The following is a 19,425-nucleotide window of genomic DNA, read 5'->3' on the forward strand; positions in this document are numbered from 1 at the left end:
TGGTCTACAACACACACCTTCACTAAACACTATTGTGTTGACGTGCAAGCAAAGCAACAAGCTTCTGTGGGCCAAGCTGTCCTTAAAACTTTATTTCAAACTGCTGCAACCAATACAGGTGACCACCGCTAGGGGAGATACTGCTATATAGTCTATGCTAGTGTGTGATCTGCAGCTCATATGCCTCGAACGGAATATGCTACTTACCAGTATGCATCTGTTCTTGGCATGTAGAGCTGCAGATCCACACACAACCAACCCACCTCCCCAGGACCTGTATCTGTTCCAGCATTATCTTACTTAGATATCACACATGGACATCTCTCTCTCTCTTCTACTAACTCCATCATTTCCCATCATGGCGAAAAACCATCTAACAATGGAGTTGATGCCCATGCGCACTATCGTCCAAGGGAGGAGTCACCTATCTTGTGACCACAAAGACTTCTTCCAAGACAATAACAACGTGCAAGCATCCGAGCCCAACACCAGATGGCGATCTACTAAGCTAGTGTGTGGATCTGCAGCTCTACATGCCAAGAACAGATGCATACTGGTAAGTAGCATATTCCTATTGAACTAGTGCTCAATCGATAGTGTTGACAACGACAATACGGTGCACATTAGTGAGAGTGATTAGACCAAAAACACAAAGTCTGCAAATATAGACTTAGTAACATAGCTTGGCTTGTCCTGACACTCCCTAGCCAAATCCCACTACATAAAACAAGATTGCAAGGATGGTACATATTTAACTTTCTCTAGTTCGTGGCCAGTCACATGGCCCGGTAGCTCTACCATCCCTCCCATATCTTTTCCCATTTACAAGGACATCCCCTGCTGACACCAATCAAGATCTGCTTCCCAATCTTCCACCCTGGGGGGTGAGCTGGCTCCCCAACCCCGTGCAATATTACACTTGCCAACTGCTGAAGCCAGGGCCAGTCATATTCTGCGAAAACTATGCCATGTCACCTCACGCGTGATAATCAGGAGGTGCCACTTGGCCACCATGGGGATCGCTACTCCCATGACCTCGGACATTATTCTCATGATCTCTACCCAGTAGCATTGAATTACCGGACAACTCCACACCACATTAAAAAAAATCCCCCCCTCACATTCCATTACGCAGAGAGGTGGCCGTCCGCCCTATTCGGTGCAACAAAGTTCTGGAGTAGTAGGTCCTATGTAGGATCTGTAGTTAAATTAGACCACAATAAGTTCTAATTGCCACCTCCCTGGCACCCTGAATGGCCTCAACCCTATTGCCATCGCCAAGCGTGCCTAGATCCCTCTCCCACACAGCCCTCTGCGTCCCCAAGGGATCCAGGGAATTGTAGATCAACTTCCTATAGATGGTTTAGATTGCTCAGGGGATTAGTTAGCAGCTGGTCCTCCAGTGGGGATGCATCAGGCAACTTCCCCCCTTCCCAGATGTGACCTTGCAGAGCGTGACCCACCTGCAAATGTCAGAACCGTTTTTAGTCACCTAATTCATACTTTAGTTGTAGGATCGGGAAGGACACAAGCGCCTGTCCCCTCCACACATCGCCCGGCCGTTCTAAGCTAATACCCAATTTGTGAAGACCTGCAATCCTCCCGCTGCACTTCAGAGATCACCATCATACAGTGGAGTAATTTCAGTCGGCTTACCTTCTCAGCCTAAATACTTGGTAGCCTCTCTCCACACCCTTACCAATGTTTGGGTATGAGTAGGTAGGGTGCACTCATACTTTTGATACAGCACCGTGGTGGGGTAACCTCTCTAGCCCATGTCCAATCTATCTACCCGGTAAGCAAGATCCTCACGGTCCGCAAAAACCCAGTTGTTGACCGCCACCAGCTGAGTGGCCCAGTAATACTTGAGAATGCTCCGCACTGCCTGTCCACCTTAATAAACTCCCCTCTGACACTTACTCAGCGTGAAGTGCCACCATCCCACAACAGCAGCAGAAGTTCTCAGTCTACCTTTTGAAAGAAAATGTCTGGTGGGATCTTAAAGGACGTTTTTTGCACAATGTACAGGAGACCCTGGAGGGTCATCACTTTAAATAGGGCCACCCGGCCCAATAAGGTGTGCTGGAGCGCCCGCCAGTGTGGGGCATCCATGCGAAGCCGGTCTAATTTCGGGAGTATGTTCCTGTCTGTGGGTCTCTTGTAATGAACACGCCCAAATATTTAAAGACATGTAGTGCCACCCTCACTGTGCACCTAGAGTGCAGTCGCAGGGTCCCTGCCTCCAGCAGCAATATTAAGGACTTCTTCCAATTGATCTTATATCCTGAATGATCTCCAAATATGTGAAAAATTTGTAGTATTCGTTCACTCGAGAAGGCTGCTTACGTGTCATATAGCAAAATGTCAGCGTAGAGGGAGATTCTCTCATCCCACTCATCAACTGGAGTACCCCATATTAGAGGTCCTGACGAACCCAAGCACGTGCGAAGTTCATAGGAGACCAGGAACATCCCTGTCGGAGGGAAAAGACTCGGGAGACTGTATTATTGACGCGCATGCGCGCTAGAGGGGCCACGTACAAGAGCTTGACAGCAGCGCCACTGGTTCAGCAAAGGAATCCCATGTTGCATGTGGTACTCTATTAAGGTGTCGGAGATTTAAGCGCGTTCCCTGGTGTGGCATAAAGCCCGATTGATCAGGATGAACCACTGTTGCAATTACTGTCCGCATGCTGATCGCCAGGGCACACGCAAGGACCTTAGTCTCAAAATTAAGCAGGGAGATAGGTCTATAAGACCCACACTCAGTTGCTGGTTCGTTCTTTTTTGGGATGACCACCACCTCAGACGTTCTTTGGTCCTCTGGGAGACACCCTTATTTTCAGGCAGTCTGAAACCTACTCTGGAGCTACTCCCTGATTTTATCCATTATGCTTTTATATAATTCTAATGGAAGCTCATCAGGCCCGTCGCTTGCCCTGTTTGCAAGGTTCCTATTGTCTTATTTATTTAGTCTACTGTCAGGTCTTGGTCTAGTGCAGGGTTACTCATAGTACGGCCCGCGGGCCGCCAGCGGCCCGGCAAGCCTACCTCGGCGGCCCGCGGACCTTGCAGACATCCTGCATGTGTTTTTAAATAAAATTAAATAATGTTAGCTAACACTGTCAGAGTGTCCGGTGCATCAGCCCGGACTCTGAGACTCTGCTCTGTGGGGGCCGGGGGATTCCAGTGATTGTCAAAGTGGAGCTGCAGGGGCCTAAGAGGTGAAATACAACAAAGCTTTAACATGTAAATGGTCTTTTAACGACCTGTGAAGTACTCGGGTGGGGCTGTGTGTGAGCGCTGGGAAGCTGCCTCAGTGTGGCTGTGTGTGTGCGCGCTGGGAAGCTGTCTCAGCGCCGGCTGAGGGCTGACACACACACAGGGTGAGATGACAGAGGGTGAGGGAGCGAGAGGGAGACAGAGGGAGAGGGAGGGAGGCAGGGGAAGGGACACAGAGAGAGGCAGAGAGGGAAAGAGCGAGGGAGACGGAGGCAGAGGGAGAGAGACAGAGGGAGAGGGGGAGAGGGAGAGAGACAGAGGGAGAGAGTCAGGGAAAGATAGAGGGAGGGAGACCGAGGGAGGGAGACAGAGGGAGAGGGAGATGGAGGGAGACAGAGGGAGGGAGGGAGACAGAGGGAGGGAGACAGAGGGAGGGAGACAGAGGGAGGGAGGGAGGGAGGGAGACAGAGGGAGGGATGGAGGGAGACAGAGGGAGGGAGACAGAGGGATGGAGGGAGACAGAGGGAGGGAGACAGAGGGAGGGAGACAGAGGGAGGGAGGGAGACGGAGGGAGGGAGGGAGGGAGACGGAGGGAGGGAGGGAGGGAGACGGAGGGAGGGAGACGGAGGGAGGGAGAGGGAGACAGAGGGAGAGAGGGAGAGGGAGAGAGACAGGGAGAGATAGAGGGAGGGAGACAGAGAGAGAGAGACGGAGGGAGGGAGATGGAGGGAGGGAGAGGGAGGGAGACAGAGGGAGGGAGACAGAGGGAGAGAGGGAAATGGAGGGAGGGAGGGAGACGGAGGGTGACAGAGAGAGGGAGAGGGAGACAGAGGGTGAGAGGGAGGGAGAGATAGAGGGAGGGAGACAGAGAGAGAGAGACGGAGGGAGGGAGACGGAGGGAGGGAGATGGAGGGAGACAGAGGGAGGGAGGGAGACAGAGGGAGGGAGAGGGTGGGAGGGAGAGGGAGGGAGGGAGACGGAGGGAGGGAGACGGAGGGAGGGAGACGGAGGGAGGGAGAGGGAGGGAGACAGAGGGAGAGAGGGAGAGGGAGAGAGACAGGGAGAGATAGAGGGAGGGAGACAGAGAGAGAGAGACGGAGGGAGGGAGACAGAGGGAGGGAGACAGAGGGAGGGAGACAGAGGGAGGGAGACAGAGGGAGGGAGACAGAGGGAGGGAGACAGAGGGAGGGTGATGGAGGAAGACAGAGAGAGGGAGGGAGACAGAGGGAGGGAGACAGGGAGGGAGGGAGACAGGGAGGGAGGGAGACAGAGGGAGGGAGACAGGGAGGGAAGGAGACGGAGGGAGACAGGGAGACAGAGGGAGGGAGACTGAGGGAGAGGGAGGGAGACGGAGGGAGGAGGCCGACAGAGGGAGGCCGACAGAGGGAGGCCGACAGAGGGAGGCCGACAGAGGGAGGGGGAGGAGGGAGACAGAGGGGGAGGAGCGGAGACAGAGGGGGAGGAGCGGAGACAGAGGGGGAGGAACGGAGACGGAGGGGGAGAGAGACGGGGAGGGAGAGAGACGGGGAGGGAGAGAGACGGGGAGGGAGAGAGACGGGGAGGGAGAGAGATGGGGAGGGAGAGAGACGGGGAGGGAGGGAGAGAGAAAGGGGGAGGGAGGGGGAGAGGGAGAGAGAGAGATCTGTGTATGCTGGGTCTGGTGGCTTTTTGCTTTAGCCCCGCCCCTCCCCCTCTGACCCCGCCCCCACCGGTGCGGCCCTCGGCCACAAACCACACTGTAAATTTGGCCCCCGAGAGAAAGTTTGTAAGTACCCATGGTCTAGTGCGTCTCGGTCCTCATTCGTTAGCATTGGCAGGGTCAGGTCTTTCAGGAAGTCTCTCCCAGTATTTCCGTCCCCTTGTTGTCAGTGTCCTCAAAGATCCAGTTCCGTCCTTTTTCTTGTCTCTCTACCCATGCAAGCAACTCATTGGCTTTATCACCGACATCATAGAGATAATTCTGGGTAGCCAGCGCATGAGTGCCCGCTATTTTCCATTCGTGCTCTAAATGTGTGCTGCTTCAGTTGGTGTAATGGGAGAGACACTGACTCCCCACTTGCCAAGCGTGCCTCCAGGTAAGCACATTCCCTGTCCTGAGCCTCGCACTTCAATTTATGTTCCTTCGGCATTCCCCCAATCAAGGCTTGTGTCTGTCCTCGAATCACTTCCTTGAATTCATTCTATAGCACACAAGCTGATTCAACAGGCCGCTCGTTCTCCTTAAAATAGAATTCTGCTCCATCTCTCATACGAGCTTTGAAGGTCTTGTCTTTTAAATATCACGGATCAACCCTTGGGGGTAGCATGAAGTCCACAACCGGACCATCGAGTTGCACCTCCACCAGCGAATGGTCTGAGATTCCCCCTGTTATGTGTGTAGCGGCTCTAAAATCAACTTTATGGACAGTCTGGGTGAAAAGATAGTGCAGGCATGCCAGACGACCATGTGCTGCAGACAGGTGTGTCCCGTTCTGATACCCTCTTCCCCTCTAGGGGCATTTAGGAGTATCATGAATATAGTATAGGTGTAGTTCTGTCACTCCAGTCACCCCAATGCGTATATATGCTCTGTCGTAAGCGTCGTACTCTTTCACAGGATGAGTCAGTCTTGTCTGGGTCTCTTTCCTGTTTCCCGACACTTGAATGGCACGCCCAAACACTCGAGAGAGCAGTGACCCACCAGCAGGCTTTTGTGGTGCGCTTTTGTCCTGGATGTAGTGCTGCATTCAGTAGGGCACCCACTCTGTCTTTTCTTTGCAGTTGCCTGAAGATCAGCAGTCCCAAGGTAGCAGTCACACCTGGCCTGTCGGTAAGTGCAGCCTCTCTGGAGGCCCGACCGTCAGCAATTGAGCCCACACTGTGGCCGGCTGGACCACAGGCGTATGCTCAGACAGGGTGTTCGACACTGGAGTAGTTGTAGTCCCTCATGGGCCTCTGACACAGTAGTCCGGAATTCAGCCGCTAAAAGCCCAACACAGGCTATCCAGGAAGCCAGTAGATTCAGACCCTGTTGTGTTAGGAATTTGGCAAATGCAACCTTGAACGGGCCGGTTGGCAGCATACAATCGTCCAACTGGGCCTCAACAATCAAGTTGTCGTAGAGTGTTCTTTTCTGCCTTGAACTGTTGGGAGAGTCTTGGGGGTGGGGAGGGTAGGGGTGTTCTACAGACTAGCAGTTTACTCTGTCGCACTCACATGGCATTTATGCTACTCACACCAACATCCTAAACATGCACTTGATGTTAACGCTAAGTCTGGGCACAGGCATAGAAATGAAGCATTACATGGTTGTGTCAGTAGGACGCCACTCCACTGACCGTGATGCAAAGATCTCATCAGGCTATTGATCCTTACAACAGGGTGCATTGCCACCACCGCTTTAGCTGTTAAACCCATGACAGTCCTCTGCCTTAAATAAGGGCACACTTGGTGTGACCCTCCAGGTCACAGCACCGGTCCAAGACCTCTCATAGTCCCTTGTTAGAAGTTGCACAATACTGGGGTGGCAGAAAAATCTCATGTATTTGTTTTGTGGTAGATTTACCCCAGTAACGTGCAGTTACAAGTTTGACGCCATGGACTGGGGAGTTGCCACGAGGAACAGATTCTTCTGCCTGTCAAACCACATGCCATTCACTATTTCATCGCGTTTTTCTGCTTTTATTTACCACTTGTTTTAAGCAGGTGGTAGATATATGCTTGTGGTTGGTTGGGGGGAGATAGGTGAAGCAGGGGAGAGAAGGGGAAAGCATTTTCTAACAGAGGGAGTAAGGTAAATTGTATTTGCATGATTAACAAAAATCTTACAATTTCTACATTCTTAAAGAAAATACACCAATTTAAAATAAAGACCGATAATTTTAAAATTTCAATAATACCAAATTAGTTTTCTTAAATAACATAAACACAATTTATAGACATTACATCAGACCGTCATCTTTCCAGGACTTAATATAGTGTCAATTCATATTTTTGTAATTTATGTGTGATATCTTAAAAATAGTCCTAAATTTTCTCCTTAATTATCTTAGACTTCCAAATTTCCTGTGAGCAACTCACAAGTATCCAACTTCCATTTTAACAAGTATTATAAATTTAGTAAAATTGGTGTTCATTTTAATATCCGTTGGTCTAAAACAAACTGCCATGTCATGTCTGCAGGTACGAACACCTCTGTCAATGAAGCAGTTTTTCAAATATCGATTTCTTTACGCCATCATTACTGCACATATACAAATAATATGGAAAATACTTTCGTCTCATAGGTTGCATAGTCTGCAAATAGTCGGCTTAGATGATCTCAACCAGGGCACTACATGTTTTAAGCCAGGTAAGGTGTTTTTGGTTTGTAGAGACCATGGTATTTTCAAATATGGTTGTACCTTAAGACTTGTATATTCCTGGACCAGCATCCATGCGTGGGATCTCTTAATAAACAGTTCTTTGTCTTTTAAAAGAGACAAATATTTATCTGATTTGTTAATTGTTTTCTTAAAACTTTGTACTGTTAAAGACATTTCTCAGATCTCAGCAATTGACAATTCTTCAAGAGCTTTTTGCAGATATTTATAGAAGGACAATTTTTCATTTTGTTGCATTTCTTTCCACAAAAATGTGCACATTGGGTGATTGATATTAGTTTTGATTTGTCTCCAGGTCTTAGCGTACTGACCCATTCTTGCATATTGTTGATTACAAAAGCCAAATTCCAGCCTTATCTGAGCAGGTGATACATTAAGTGGAAGCCGAAACAGATGTTTAAATGTATTTGTAATAGCATTATTTAATAATGCAGGATCCATAACCACGGAGTATTTCACTTCCATATGTAAGGCTCAGGAGCAATTTTGATTTTTTTACTTTTATTAATGGGGTATAAGTTGGGCCTCCCAGGGAGCTATAAAGTAGGCGAAAAGCCCTTTATAGACTTTTGGATCTTTTCTTCATCTCTATTTTATGGTATGAAAAAGATCCTTTCTCGTCAAACAGTATCCCAAGATATTTATAACATTGAACTTTTTCTAGCTCCCGCTTTTTGTGGTACTATTTGTATTGACTGCCCTTCCGTTTCTTGGTACTGGCTTCCATTACTTTTGTTTTCGTTTCGTTAATAGTTATTTTGTTCTCAATTGCATACATTGATGTTTTGTTTATTAATCGCGGCAGTCCTATCCTTTTTGGGCTTAGCAGGACAACGTCTTCAGCGTATAATACGTTCGATTTTTGTTTCTCAGCCAGCTTTGGTGAGTCTGCTAACTCATTGTTCATTGCAAGGGTAAAGTCTGATAAAAATAGATTAAATAAATATGGAGCTAAAACACACCCTTGCTTTAGGCCTTGAGTTGTTTTAATTTTCCTCGAAGGCTTTGAGCCATTCCCTAGCCGGACATTTGTCCAAGTATTGGTATATAACAATTGTATTGCATTTAAAAGGCTGGAGCTAATGCCATAACGATCCAGTTTCCTCCATAAAATCTGCCTATTTTACGCAGTGAAAGGCAGCTTTAAAATCAATGAAACATAAATATAATTACTGTTTTTTTGTTTTATATTTTTCCATTAATATTCCCAGTATTAACATATTTGTTGTTGTACCTTGACCGTGTACAAAACCCGTTTGGTTCGGTGGAATTAAATGGTTTTCATTAGCCCAATCAATTAACTCCTTAAGTAGAACCGATGCAAATAATTTAGCTTCAATATCTTGGAGCGTAATTAATCTGTAATTGGATGGAAGGGACCAGTCCCCACTTTCATATGTAGGAGAAATTATAGATCCCTTCCATGACTCGGGGACTGTTCTTTATTGGAGAGCATGATTAAATACTGGTGTTAGATAGCTCGACCAATAAGATGCTTCCTCCTTATACAACACAGCGGGAATCCCATTTGGGCCTGGGGCACCATTGCAGGGCTCGACAAACCCATTCGCCCGCTCGCATTTGCGAGGGAGAATTGATGAGGACGAGCTATTTTTAGGTCCTACTCGCCCTTTCTGGCGAGTAGGAAGAGAAACTAACTTTTGTCCTCTGTCTGTGAAAACGAAGCAAAAGTGACAAGATAACAAGATTTAAAGGCATTTTTATTGCTCACAAAGGGAATGAGCAATAAAGATGCCTTTAAATATTGTTGTCTTGTCACTTTTGCTCCGTTTTCGGAAACGGAGGTCAAGTAGGTTGAAGTGAGGTCGAGGGGATTTTCCAAGGCACTAGACCTGCAGGACTAGTACCTTTTTTGGATTTTTCGAGCCCTGATCTCTGATTCTTTATTAATTCACATACTTGGTTTTCTGTTATCTCTATTGAGTTATTATTCTTTTCTCCTCCTATTCCTTTATAGCCCAATCACAGCCATGCTAGGAGTAGGATTCAAATGCATATCTATGAACGATACCCATTCGGATTCAGTTACTGTTGATGAAGTAGATTTCCTAATAGATCTACTCAGTTTGTTTACTAGAATCCAGAAGCCTCTTGAATTACTCCTTTTGCAAGCATATAGAGCTTTTGCCCACAACAATTGCTTTTCTTGCATTTTGTCCTTCCAGACCATTTTCCTTACTTCTGTATTTATCTTTTTAAGTTTTACTCTGTAAATTAAATTAACTGGGAACTTTTTTACGAATCTCAGGATTCTGTTACGTTCTTTTTTTAATTGATGGCTTTCAAATGAGATTTTCACCAATGAACATGCTGGGTTTTTTCGCCACTGACCTTTATTAGCATATTTTTGAGATTGACTGGTAAATAATTCCTTTGTGAAGAGAGACCATTTTCCGACAGCATTTGATTAATCTCATTCGAAGTGAAAATCAACAATTGCCTGCGCAATGTTTGTAATAGGATCTTTGGTGTTATCTGACCAATAAAGTTTCTTATAATTTACTCTCGTTATTTCTCCTGGAAGTGTAGTATAGTTTTCAAATCTTAAGCCATTTAGGTTTGACTCAATTATTTGTTGATCGTGGTCGCTTATATCTGTTCCCTCTATCTGATAAGACAAAATTTTATGAAATAGATTCAACAATGCTATGGTATAATCTATTCTAGACCTATGATCCCCTACTTGAAAAGTCCATGCTGGTGGCGAATCTTGAAGAAATCGCCCATTTAGCACTCTTAGACCTATGGTTTCTAATTCTTTTACAGGAGTCTTGTCGATTTTTTTCATTCTTTTGTTCCCTCATACCCATTGTTGATGAAAAACTTGGAATTGACCATAAGTAATTTTGCCGTTGTATTTCAACATCTCTATCGTAGGACCATAGCATATTCATGTTATAGTCACCGGTAATAATAACCTCAGTTTGGGTGTCATTGTCCAGTTGCTGCAATATCATAATTATCAAATTGGTCGCCATTGTTCTTTGTGATTTAATATCGGGATGAATATATACGTTGATTACTACAAGAGGTTTAATTATATTTTGTTCCTTGTATCGTATTTTGACAATTAGATAATCCTTTTGACTTTGGACATCCATTTCACTTTCCATTTTTAGCTCAGTTGATATAAAAATAGCCAAACCCCCACAAGGTCTGCCATAGTTACTTGTTCTCTTAGCTAATGAGTAATAGCCCTTACACCCTTCCAATCTAAAAGGAACTAAAGCCCAAGTCTCTTGTAAACAAATGATTTGAAAACAGCACAAAGTAGCTAGTTTGTTACTCTGAATCTTTGCGTGAACCCCATTTATATTCCTCGAACATAATCTGACTCTTTCATTCATAATTGTTGGCCCCCTTAAAAGAACATCAGATTGTAGATGTCAATCCCGCCTGACTATGGAGGGCTGCTGTTAGCCAACCTAATTTGACAGTGTCAAATAATAGGTCTCCTTTTTTTTCCTCTAATGATTTTAAAAGATGCCCGTTGGTCATACCTATGGGGTTTTTTAATATTGAGTATTTCTTATTATTCCCGGTTCTCATTTGGTTATGATTTTGTAATTTTGATGAAACAAAAGGGCTAGGATAGGAAGGTTGCAGGGAGCTGTTATTTTTATTCCCCAGTCCTGAAAGAGATTATGTTCATGCATAATAAGGCTGGCGGCAGTAGATGATGTCCAAGTTACTAATGTCGATTCTCGATTTATTATTCTTGATTGTGAGGAATTCAATTGACTCTATGTCGGTACATTTAATTTTCTTTAATGAGGGTACTACATTACACAATTTTAATATGTTCCCGCGATTCAAGATATCATTATTACCCCTAGATTTATATTCCGGCGTAAAAATTACCTGCACCACTCCTTTTTGATCTGGGTTATTTAATTTAATTTGTTGCAGGCTATTTTCACCTTGAGCATGCTTAATTAACCTTCCATTATGATTACTAACAGGTTTTTAACAAATCTCTATTTTTTTCATCCCATCTGATACTCTCACTCTTTGCTCTATTTGTTTCCAATTGTGATGGCTTATTTTCCGCCTATTTATTACATTCCTCCACTTGCAGCATTTCTAAGGACTGAATTTTCCCATTCTCTATCATTTTTATACTATCAGCTTGCTTGTTTAAGCATTTATTTTTCATAAGTGCTTGTACCTCCGATAGATCCTTGTTAAATAGAGGGTAAAAGGGTTTTGTTGGAGACATTTGTTAACCCTCACCTTCACAATATGATATTTGGTCATGGTTGTTTCCAGTGTTCAATCTCACTATATCTGATGCATTTGTACTTTTTATACTTTTAGAAGCTTTATTTCTTGCTTTCCTTTGTTTTTTCCTCTGTCTTTTTGATAGATGAACTTCCAGAGCGGAGTCTGTCATTGTTGATTGTGTCGAGCATAGGTTTATCACTTCTTGTTCTTTTGTTTTATGATCTATTTTTTTTTTAACAACAATAGTATTGTCTTTACATTTTATTGTATCTTTAGAGGGGCAGTCGGTCTTGATGGATTGAATTCCCACATTAGGAAAATTCCCTTTTACATCGTCAATTATTGTTTTTAAAATATCCGGAATGGGAGCCAGTTTGTTAATTAGTGGGGCTGGGGCACAACTACACTCTGCATACGTAGATATTGGCTGAGATTGTGCCCTTACTATTAGATTATTTAGCCTTTTTTTTCTGCTCAATTCCGGCAACAGACGATGCCATAGCACTCAAGAGATCTATTTGGACCTCCATTTTGTTGGACTGATATGTTAAAGCTTCCAGAGTTAATTGCGAGGTTTTGAAGAATAAATCCCAAATTGCTCCAGCGTTCCCACTTCCTGGTACCTGAGTACCTGGTCTATGGTGTTGCCCATTTATGAATGATAGGTCCTTATACTCCTGTTTTTATGGTACTTGAAAATCATGTTCCTCATCACAAGAATTAATGAATTGTGGATTAATATTCAAAACGTCTTTTTGATACGGAGTACTCCAACGCAGCAGGGTTTCTGGGTTGCTGTTGTATTTGTCCCTATTAATTTGAGATCCATTATTTTGATTACATTTCGGCTGGTCCAGTTTTTGAACGGAATTTATTTTAGACAGATTAAGATCCGATGTCAGTGGGGTATTGGCTTCCCTTATAATTTTCACCCCACCATTTAGTTCATTTGGAGCTTCTTGCTCTGGTTGATTTATTTGGCCCAAATTAGATGGTTCCCCTATACCGTTAGCTTTTCTGATCTTTACTTGCACTTCTATTGGCATTGGTTGCCTAGTTGGTAGTAATTGCTGAGTATCTCCCATTGTTAGATTTGTGCATTTTGGGTCCTCTTGTTGTGAACAACCACTAAGTGGAATAGTTAACATCTCTAGGTCCGTTATTTGACCCCAATGGTTGACTTGGTCCTTAGTTGAATTTGACATTCGTTCGACTAAAGCTTCAGACTCAGGATGGCCTTGTTCACTTATTCCTTGCTTAGGGGAAATAATATTTGTTCTACTCAGTGGTTTAATTAGAGTTGAAGATCATATGGGTTAGTTAGCAATGTTAGCATAGCACCAGTTGGATCTTTCATAAAATCAAACTTAGACGGCGACTTTCCCAGTTTCCCAAATGTATGGACCTTAGATGATTTAAAGGACTGTATGTCACCTGCCTGTTTTATTTTAAACGTATCCAATATTAGTGTTTGTTGTATTTTTCTTTTGCTTTTGATAGGAGGGAAAGGTGGCCGCTCCTTTCCTGACCTCATAATACTATAATAAAAAATACTAATAGTATATTTTTTTTTAATATCTGTTTGGTGCCAGTCCATATGACTTTAATTTCTGCCTTTGGGATTCTATGTTGCAACTCCATAGGAGCTTCATAAAATGTTAAAAATTCTACAAATCCTCTCTCCTACATCCAAGTACTCTCATGCTACCATTCTACACTTTGCTCTGTCTGAAGAACAGCTCAACATTTTCAAAATTCTGCATTGATTTGGCTTGTAAATTATATTTTGGGAAATTTACATGTATTAACTATTTAATTTTAATACTATAGGTGATTGAAATTCGGCCGAAGAAAGCAAGATTTAGCACTAGGCAACTGAATGTCGGTGCCATTAGAAGGATTATTTTGAAAAACTGAAGGACATACAGCATTCTACGTTTAAACAATTTCCAAAAATCTAGGTGTGGCGAGGAAAGTACTATACCTGTAAGTGAAGTCTCTAATTTTGCATTTCATTAACCCAGAGCAAAGCCATATCTGTGCACACAGCATCAGAAAATAATGCCAGAAAGAGCAATCACAGCATCCTCATCTGAAATATTATCAGAAAGACAAATTGCCTCAGCATGACAGAATAACGTTCATCTAAAGCATCATGTAATTCCAGAGAGGAAGCACACACTGCATAAAAGAAAGATATAGCAAAAGGTTTCTTCTGCATACCATCAAAGAAAAGACGCTGAAAGAAGACTCCGAAGCTGACACGTTAACAACCAAAAGATTGGAAAATCACCCTTGTTCAACAACCGTTTTTAACCAGCTACGCAAGTTTGAGACTATATGCCTCTGGATAGAACACCACGACCCACTCTGCTCACTCTTGCGAAAACCTCAAAAATTCACCACTTTATTGTGTTCATGATATCTCAGATTGTTTCCTTTTTATTGTGTACTGTTCTGTAATTCTATGCAAATCGCCTCAACATTATCTGTTGTGCAGGAGTGATATGTAAAACTGTTCAGTATGAAAATGGATTAAAGGAGCACCGTTGCGCTATAGCTAATGTACATAAATCCTCATCCTCAGAACTACAAACCTTAACCTTACACCAAACATAGAAAGGGTAAAAGGAACAGATGTTCTGTGACTTTTGATCCACAATAGTACTCTGCACGTTCTAATGTCCTCAGTTACTGCCATTACGTCAGTGCAAAAAGGTATTTATCAGTTTAATCATTAAATATCAGACTAACACCTTATCACTGCATTGCTAAGAACCTATACAAATAGATTTGAGAAAAACTTCAGTCACAAAATAAGTTGCTGCCGGAGAGGCTATTACCTAAAGACTATTATCTGGTTGAAACATTTCGATAGGTGTTACAGGGCTGCTTCTAGACATATTTTGTTCAATTCAAGTGTTAAGAAGATTATACACAATTTCTTTTAGAGATAAATGCTGAACATTATCTAAACAAGCCCGACTCTAAAATCAGGTTCACTCTTACCGTGGCATATAAGGAAGAGAAAACTAAACATAGAGATATTAACTCTAGGAATACACCTTATAAAAACACGGACTGTGAGAACATATTCAGTGTTCAAACCCGCCTCAATCGAGGCAAAATAACCGAAGTTGGGGAAAAAAGTTACCTGTGCCAAAAAAGATAAAGCCATAAATCTTATCTCACAGAATTTGACAGAATGCACACTGGGAAAAACCACTCTCAGTGCTTAGTATGCCAAAAAAGTTTCCGCCGTAAATCTTATCTCACTGAGCATATGAGAATCCACACTGGGGAAAAACCTTATGAGTGCTCTGAATGCCAGAAAAGATTTAGTATCAAACCGAGTCTATATCGACATGCATTAACCCACTCTGTGGAAAAACCTTACCAGTGCACTGAATGCCAAAAAAGTTTCAACCGTAAATCTTATTTCACTGAACATATGAGAATCCACTCTGGGGAAAACACTTATCAGTGCTCTGAATGCCAGGAAAGGTTTTGTAACAAACAAAGTCTTTCTCGACATGTAATGACCCACTCTGGCAAAAAACCTTACCAGTGCTCTGAATGCCAGAAATGTTTCAGTTACAAAAACAGTCTCACTAAGCATAGAAGAACCCACACTGGGGATAAACCTTATCAGTGCACGGATTGCCAGAAATGTTTCTTTGACAAAAACAGTCTCAATCAGCATAGAAGAACCCACACTGGGGATAAACCTTTTCAGTGCTCTGAATGCCAGAAATGTTTCAGTTGCAAAAGCAAACTCACTGAACATACACGAATCCACTCTGGGGAAAACCCTTATCAGTGCTCTGAATGCCCAAAACATTTCCAACGTAAATCACTTCTAACTGCACATGTGAGATTCCATACTGGGGAAAAACCTTATCAGTGCTCTGAATGCCAGGAAAGGTTTTGTAACAAACAAAGTCTTTCTCGACATGCAATAACCCATTCTGTGGAACAACCTTATCAGTGCTCTGAATGCCAGATATGTTTCAGTATAAAAAGTAGTCTCATACGGCATACAAATATCCACGCTGGGGAAAAACGTTATCAGTGCACTGAATGCGACAAATGTTTCATTGAAAAAAGCTATCTCACTCGGCATACAAGAACCCACACTGGGGAAAAACCTTATCAGTGCTCTGAATGCCAGAAATGTTTCATTGAAAAAAGCTATCTCACTCGGCATATAAAAACCCACACTGGGGAAAAACCTTATCAGTGCTCTGAATGCCAGAAATGTTTCAGTGAAAAAAGACATCTCACGGTGCATATAAAAACCCACACTGGGGAAAAACCTTATCAGTGCTCTGAATGCCAGAAATATTTCCGAGACAAAAGAAGTCTTTCTCAACATACAATAAACCACACTGGGGAAAAACCTTATCAGTGCTCTGAATGCCTAAAAGATTTCAAACTTAAATCACTTCTAACTGCACATGTGAGATCCCACACTGGGGAAAAACCTTATCAGTGCTCTGAATGCCAGAAATGTTTCAGTGACAAAATGAGACTCACTAAACATACAAGGACCCACACTTGGGTAAAACGATATCCGTGCTCTGAATGCGACAAATGTTTCAGTGAAAAAAGCAGTCTCATTCAGCATTTAAGAACCCACACTGGGGAAAAACCTTATCAGTGCACTGAATGCCAAAAATGTTTCAGTCAAAATATCAGTCTCATTCATCATATAAGAATCCACACTGGGGAAAAACCTTATCAGTGCTCTGAATGCCAGATGCGTTTCAGTGAAAAAAGACGTCTCACTCAGCATATAAGAACCCACACTGGGGAACAACCTTATCAGTGCTCTGAATGCCACAAATGTTTCATTGGAAAAAACAGTCTCACTCATCATATAAGAACCCACACTGGGGAAAAACCTTATCAGTGCTCTGAATGCCAGAAATGTTTCAGTGAAAAAAGCAGTCTCACTTATCATATAAGAATCCACACTGGGGAAAAACCTTATCAGTGCTCCGAATGCCAGAAATGTTTCAGTGAAAAAAGCAGTCTCACTTATCATATAAGAATCCACACTGGGGAAAAACCTTATCAGTGCTCCGAATGCCAAAAATGTTTCAGCCAAAAATCTCATCTCACTCAACATGTGAGAATCCACACTGGAGAAAATAAAATATCAGTGCTCTAAATGTCAGAAAAGATTCAGAGGTAGAGTTGGTTACAAGCTCCATAAGGAAACATGCCATCAAAATAATTCAGTGCTCCGAATGCCAGAAAAGCATCAATTTTAAACTCAATCCCACTCTACAGCAGACGCACACGGGGGAAAAACATTACCAATGCTGTGAATGCCAGAAATTCTTATTTGATAGGCACAGCCTCACTAACCATAAGCGACTCCATACTGATGAAAAACCTTATGAGTGCTCTGAATGCCAGAAAAGCTGCTGAGAAAAACGCTATCTCACCATGAGAAACTCCACACTGGAGAAAATCCTTATGCCATAAAAGCTTGAATCTGAAAGACAGTGTTATACTTCATGAGAGATCCCACTCTGGGGAAAAACCTTATGAGTGCTCGAAATGCAAGCAAAGTTTTGGTTACAAATTATTTCTCACTTGACATGAGCGAACTCACACGGGGGAAATACGCCTTATGTGTGTTTTGAACGTCGGATAAGGTTTAGTCTTGAATACAATGTAATTTCACATGAGAGAATTCACACTGGACTAAAGCCTTATACAGGAGGGGAAAGCCAGAAACGTTTAACTCAGGAAGGAGATCTCACTAAACATGAGAAATGCATCCACACAAGGTGAAAAGTAAGGCATATCTGGAGTTGCAGAAAAGCTTCTAACAACCTGCCTTTACATGAGAGAGCACATATTGTAGTTGCAATAGGATTCATCAAGAAACTATTGCAGGATAACTTAGGCTGCCCTCATGCAACTTCCAAAGAAAGTTTAGGCCTGGATTATTTTTTAATTGCAACAGAATCCACAATTTGAGTATCAAAACTCTCAAGGTCTTTACTTTACAAAGAGAAGTGTTAGTGCTTGCAAAAATCAACTAATTGCCCAAAAAATCACAATATTAATGTCTTAAATTTTACTCCACCCAAAAGGTTTCTACTCATCCTTGTTTTTTAACATATGACTGATATCTATATTTCCATGATAATATTAAGCCTATGCGAAGTTCCTCAATGAAGAACTCAAAAAAACTCTGGTGGTCTACGCGGAGTTCCGCGAGCAGCGGAGTGCATAAGGGTCATGCCGGTCGTGGTGATATTGATCTCCTGGTGTTTGTCCCGCTCTGTAAAAATAATCGCGAATGGCACCATGTGCAGTGCAAGTGGGTGCAGCTGTTTCCACTCGAGCGGCAGCTTTGTTAATGCGAAGGAAGGTTTCTCAACGCGAGTGGTTGTGACCTGCCGCGACCACTCGCATTGAGAAATCCGACTACCCACTTTGAGAAATTGCGCCAGGTGATTGATTTTGCTCGCCATGGTCGTGGCGCGCGCGAACAAGGAAAAATCTCATCAGGAGGTGGATTTTCCCCGCTCCTGCACATGACGTTGAAGAGCGCGAGCATAGAAAAAGGCCTCGCTACGCTCCATGTAGCGGAGTTTTTAGGAACTATGCGAGCTCCGTGGAGTACGGAAAACTCTGCAAGCGGAGTTCACCACCCAGAATGAGATAATATACAACAGCAGGAAAATATAACAAACCAATTACTTGCCTTCGGTAACGCTCTTTCTGGTGCTCTTTCTTGCCTGCAGATTCCTTACCTTGTGAATATTCCCCACACGCCAGATTGGATCCTCAAACTTTAAAGCAGTCCTGCTGCACGCAGTAGGAGACATCATGCAGCTCAGTGTCGACGTCATTCTGCTCCAGAAGTGACAAGCATAGACACATATAAGCACTTCCCATGTGCACTGTGAACAAATACAGGGGTCTATGAGTTGATTATCTCACGGGTCTGTATCACATATGCAGGCCCTGGTCAGATATTATTTCATCATTTTTATCATGATTAGAATTCAGATGAGGCCTTTTCATTTCCAAAAATTCTAATTGTGTTCTCAGCAGCAAGTGTATATATAAATCGTTGAGTGATGACTGCGCAGTGCTCAAGATGAAAGTGATCAGAAGTGTATATTTTCTGTTTTATTGATGCATTTCAATGGCCCCAGAGGCCGAAATAAAGTATAAATGATGATGATGATGATGATGATGAAAGTGATATGATGATAAAACAGTCCGATCCACATGTTGTACACAAACACAGGGCTGTAAATTACTTTAGTACAATACAAGTTAAGCAAAGGCGATTCTTCGAAGACATAATTTATATGAAATAGCTCCTGTATAGTCAATGTTTCAACCGTTCCAGTTAATTACCATCAGGACGGTAGATCGCAGCCTCTCCGATATGCTTCTCACACTATATTCAATACAACCTAGTAAGGATTCTTCTGTATCTCGGGGCAGCGTACCCGGGAGGAAGTCAAATTCAACTAAGCAGTTCCAGCGCCCGTTCATCGGCCCAAACAACTGCAGCCAGTGAATCCTCGGCTCGCTGTCAAACAAGTTCAAGTGTGACACTT

At 43.2% G+C, this 19,425-nt stretch overlaps 1 pseudogene across 1 annotated transcript in view; it reads left to right on the plus strand.

Annotated features, from left to right (window-relative positions):
• LOC146839047 (uncharacterized) overlaps positions 1-17,103 on the plus strand; it is an 89,191-nt pseudogene extending 72,088 nt beyond the window's left edge. The window contains exon 3 of the transcript XR_014960766.1: positions 13,658-17,103. The product of XR_014960766.1 is annotated as an uncharacterized LOC146839047 (transcript). The remainder of the gene's footprint in view (positions 1-13,657) is intronic.
• Positions 17,104-19,425: the final 2,322 nt, after the last annotated feature.

Source organism: Triturus cristatus, chromosome 4_2 (assembly GCF_964204655.1).
Source record: "Triturus cristatus chromosome 4_2, aTriCri1.1, whole genome shotgun sequence".
Lineage (NCBI taxonomy): Eukaryota > Metazoa > Chordata > Amphibia > Caudata > Salamandridae > Triturus > Triturus cristatus.